Source organism: Triticum dicoccoides, chromosome 5B (genome assembly GCF_002162155.2).
Source record: "Triticum dicoccoides isolate Atlit2015 ecotype Zavitan chromosome 5B, WEW_v2.0, whole genome shotgun sequence".
Lineage (NCBI taxonomy): Eukaryota > Viridiplantae > Streptophyta > Magnoliopsida > Poales > Poaceae > Triticum > Triticum dicoccoides.
The window spans coordinates 348,452,823-348,458,202 of record NC_041389.1 but is presented as its reverse complement, the minus strand read 5'-3'; positions in this window follow the sequence as shown (position 1 = coordinate 348,458,202).

Here is a 5,380-nt window from a genome sequence, read left to right as displayed (position 1 = left end):
AAACCCCTCCACAACCCTGTCAACCGAACATGGCCTAAGGGTGTTTAACTGGTATTCACCGACGTGGCAAGGATCGTTTGTGGGCTGGCTGGACATTAGGACGAATTCGGCTGACCCATTAACGCAGTTGCTCGCACGCTCGCTCTGTTTCTCCCCTCTGTTTTCCATTTTCGTAATCATAATTTCTCATTTACGCACGCACTTGTCTTCTACCAGCCAACCACAACTCAGGTATTCTCGAAAAAAAAAGACACAACTCAGGTAACGAACGGCTGCACTAATTTTCGTGCCGAAATGTTAGACGCCAAAGATTATATGGGAAGGAGGCATTATTAGGAGGGACAAAATTTAAGAGCAGCCATAGAAAATGAGTTTGACACTACTTGAGAACTCAGGACGTCGCACTTGCAGAGGCCTCACCTAGCCAATCGGATTGAAGGCTGCCAACGATTATATTTAGCGTGTATTTTTATATAAGAACAGAAATGAGTGTTCATATATGAAAACCTTTTTAGATTTTTTTACGAAACATTTCATAAAAAACAGTAAACAATTTTGAAATACCGAATATATTTTTTAAACACCAATTTTATGAAATTCCAAAACCATTTTTTTGAAAAATGTGACACGGTAAGATGTTGCCATATGCACATTTAACATTTTCTTAATGACAATAAACAATTTATAAAACTATACAAACATTTAGAAAAATCTGCAGTTTCAAAATTTTGTTCCCCTTTTTTCAAAAAATGTTTATGTTCCAAATAGTGTTCACTCAAAATTGATTGTGTTTTCAAAAAATGTTCGGTTTTTTAAAAAGTATTCATAATTTTCAAAAGTGTTCAAATTTTAAAAAGATCGGAGGTCTAGAATTTGTTCTCACCTGCACAGTTTTAATATTTGTTTGCCCTTAAACAATCTTTCAAGTCTCGACGCTTCTGTACGTGGATAAATATTTTGAGCCTCTCAGTATAACAACAACAGCTAATGTTTCCGGTGGCTATCCTGTGGGAGCTTAGCAGCGGTAGATCGTAAGTTCGATTCCTGTAGATCTTTTTTATTTCGTGTTACTAAAAAGAAGAAGAAAAACCCACGTTCAGTCTGTTGGGCCGGCCCAGTACGACTAGAGTCAACAATCCCGACTAAATAGACCAGGACTAAATAGTTTTTTTAGAGAGGAGGCATCTGTCTGGCCTTGAACTGAGGCCCTTAGAGTACAAACAAGGTGCAAACAAGGTGCGGCAGATGTAGGATAAAGGGATACAAGGCCGTAGCCAGCAAAACGCGACGCAACGCGCAATGAAACAAAGAGCGCTAAAAGCAATAGTAGTAGGTTGTCCTGGTAGCCGGAGACGTCCATGACTTTGCTCTCTCTCAAGAAGCTCGCCGAAGCTCAGTGCACCTTGCCCACACTCTTGTCACGAGCACCTCCACGTGCCCTCTGTCCTGAGATCTTGCCAACAGTTTCCATAGTTGTAGGAAAGACACTAGTTTGTATAATAGGTTAGCCGGATGTCGAATGAATTGCCCCTCAATCAAAGCTTTATTTCTAATGGTCCATAAGGCCCATGCTATGGCTCCAAAGGCCGGCCACGCGTTTCTTCTATCTCGCCCAACCGTACTACTTGCAAGGCGGTAGAAAGTTGTGAGGTCACCCGGGTTCCAAGTGCAGCCCGTTACCTCCCTAATTGCGCTCCATATAAATCGGGCCATAACACACCGAAACAGGATATGGTCCCAGTCCTCACTCTCACTGCACCAGACACATTTCCCATGACCCGGGTCCCTTCTGTTTTGTATTTGATCCCCGCTCATAATTCTATTGCGTGCCGCTTACCACAAGAAGATCTTGATCTTGGCCGGAAGGCGCGCCTTCCAAATGCCAGACACAAGTCGCATGGGGGGTATCCCTAAAAATTTCCTTGTATAGGGACCCGATGGAGAACTCGCCCGATGGACAAAGGCGCCACATGACCTCATCCTGCCCAGAGGTAATGTGCACCTGCTGAAGGCTATCCCGCAATCTCTCCCATTCTATTATTTCTGGAGGCCCTAGGGGGGTGACGGAAACGTGGTTCCCAATGATCATGGATCCACATATCCGCTACCCTAGCGTTCGGATTGTCCGTAATGGCGTACAGAAGCAGATACATGTCCAGAAGCACATCCGAACCCAACCAATGGTCTGACTAGAAGCAAGCTAAGTTGCCATTATGGACATGGTATTTTGTTCCTAGCCGGAGGAGAGGGTGGACCTTTTTAATATCCCTCGCAAGTTGCGACAATTTAGCATTCCTCCGAAATTTGAGCCGCCCTAGAGTTAGATATTTCCTTACAAATATATCTAGCCATAAGCCCCCTTGGCCTTTAAGAATTTTCCATGCCCATTTAGTCATTAGGCACCAATTCATAATCTTAGTATTGATAACCCCCAAGCCTCCCACGTCCTTAGGTCGGCAAATATCCTCCCAACTTACCATATGGTACTTTTGTTTTTGATGCTCTTTTGCCCAAAAAAGTAAGATCTCGCCATATTCAGTTTATCATGCACCCCATCTTGAAGAAGATAAAAGGCCATAACAAACATAGGAATATTTGTTAGGCAATCATTTACCAAGAACAACCTCCCTCCTGACGCCAGCAGTTTACCCTGCCACGGCTCCACCCTTGTCGTCGTTTTATTAACTACCGGCTGGAACTCAGCCATTTGAAGGGCCCTTGCTGAGATTGGAATGCCTAAATATTTTAGAGGAATTGACCCCAACTCACAGTTCATCATATGTGCTGCCCGGAGTTGGGATTCCAAGTTCCCTCCCGTGACAAAGGCTTCACTCTTATCAAAATTGATTTTAAGGCCCGACATCTCCTCGAAACGCATAAGTAGGAATTTTAAGTTAATATTCTCCCTCTCATAATTCTTAATGAAAATTAGAGTATCATCCACATACTACAGATGAGATATCCCTCCAGGAATGATATTGGATGCTACCCCAGATATGTGTTTCGCGGGCTTAGCACGATCAAGGATGCCAGCCAAGGCATCGGTGATGATATTAAACAAAAGGGGGGAAATAGGGTCGCCTTGACGAACTCCACGTTTATTCCTAATGTAGGATCCTATGTGGCCATTAATGTTAACTACAGTCTGGCCCCCTCTCACAAGCTGGCACATCCAACTGGTCCATAATGGGTCAAATCCCTTCTCTCGAAGAACCTCCTCAATGAACTCCCATCTCACCCTATCGTATGCTTTCTCAAAGTCAATCTTTAGGATAAACAACTCTTCCTTAAATGTCCAAATCTCATGGAGCACTTCATGTAACACAGCCACACCATCTAGAATACTTCGCCCTCTAATAAAGGATGTTTGGGCTTGGCCAATCACCTTATGTGCAACCGGAGCAAGCCGTGACGCAAACCCTTTAGCAAAAAGCCTAAAGCTCACATTCATAAGGGTAAGAGGGCGGTATTGCCTGATATTGTCCGCACCCTGGCCCTTCGGATTAAGTGCTAGCACCCCATAATTTAGCCGCTTCACATTGATCCTCCCCAGGTAAATTCATGCACTAGGTTTACAAATTGGGGTCCCACGAGGCTACAGAATTTCTTATAGAATGCTACCGGGAACCCATCCGGGCTAGGGGCCTTGTTAGTCCGCATAGCCTTGAGATTACGAGATATTTCTTCAAGAAAAAATGGCTGGATAAGCGCTTGGTTATCACTTAAGGACACTCTCCTTGGGCCGACCCACGTATTCAGGCCCAACGATGTCGCACCCCTAGAGGTGGACCCCAGTAATTCCCTATAAAACCCATCAATGTGTGCCCGAAGGTCTGCGCTCCCTGTTATAACCCTATTCCCCTCTCTAAGACACGTAATCATACATCGACGCTTCCTCCCATTTGCCACAGCATGAAAAAAATCCGTACTGACATCTCCCTTGAGAATCTAGCGTTGTTGCCCTCTCTGTTGCCAGAAAATATCCTCACATGTTAGGATAAAAACCATTTCATCCTCAGCAGCATATCTTCTTGCCCATTCTTCATTAGACAGGCCCATGGTATCATCTTTGGCATCAAGGTTTCTAATGTCTCTCATCAAGGACTCCTTCTGAGTCCTGAGCTGGCTCCCCACATTGGCACCCCACCCTCCGAGGTGGTGCCATGATCTGCGGATATAATGTTGCCATTCATCTAATGCGTCACAAAGGGGCCCGTGTCGGTGCGGCCTATTTACCCTTCCATCCTCCCATATGCGAGTCATCCTCTCAACAAAACCAGGCTGGAGCAGCCATTGGCGTTCAAAGAAGAAGCACCTCGGTGGTTTTCGGACCTCCTCCCCAGGGTTCAGAATAAGGGGGCAATGATCCGGTCCCAGGCGTGTCTCAGCCACAAGAGAACACGTCGGGAATTTTGATTCCCACTCAGACTATATGAATACCCAGTCTAACACACATCAAACCGGGCAGTCTTGATTATTTGTCCAAGTGAAGCACACCTTTGATCGTTGGAGTTCGACTAACTGGAGGTCCGCCACCCAATCATTGAACGTGTCCACCAGGCCTTGATTATTAACCCTCTGGTTACTTTTATCCTCCATCCCTCTAATAAGATTGAAGTTCCCACCGATAACCAGGGGATTCGGTGAAGAGTTCACCTTAAGGTAAATTTCCCTAAAAAAATCCAAAGATCTCAAATGATCTACCGACCCATAAACTACCAGGAGCTCCCATTTGAAGCTATTGTTCTTTTGGGTCATTTCGACACTCAGAAAGAATCCCCCCTAGAGAATAGGATGCCATCAAATATCTCCCTTTTAGGCCCAAGAGGATCCCACCCGAACGCCCCCTGGCCGGCACCCATTCCCAATGGAAATCTGTGGAATCTCCCAGAGAGTCAACCTCTATTTGTGAGAAAGAGGAGCGAATTGTTTCTTGCAGCCCAAAAAATTGAGATGTTGCTCCCGGGTATATTCAATTAGTTGTCTCCGGCGATCTCTCTGGCCAAATCCCCTTAGGTTCTAGAAGATGCCTTTCATTGTGACCCCAAGGGGGATCCCCCCCGCCCCCTCTTGTGATGGCATCTCATGGCCTTGGGCCGGGCGCCCCAGCCTCGGCCATGACCTCTGCCCCGACCCCGACCCGAGGCGCCCCGATCCGAGGGAGTTGTCGTCTCCCTGGCAGAGTCCCCCAGATCCTTAGCACGGTCCTCGGCGAGGACCTCATCCTGGACCGTACGGGCTAAATCCCGATGAGCTATGGCCTTAGCAATAGCTGCTTGCGCCTCTTCTTGAGCGCGAAAGCACTCAATGACCTCCAGGGGAGATCTCTCCTCCGATCCCAACACCACGTTGCTATCTTTAGGCACCCTCAACAAAGTGT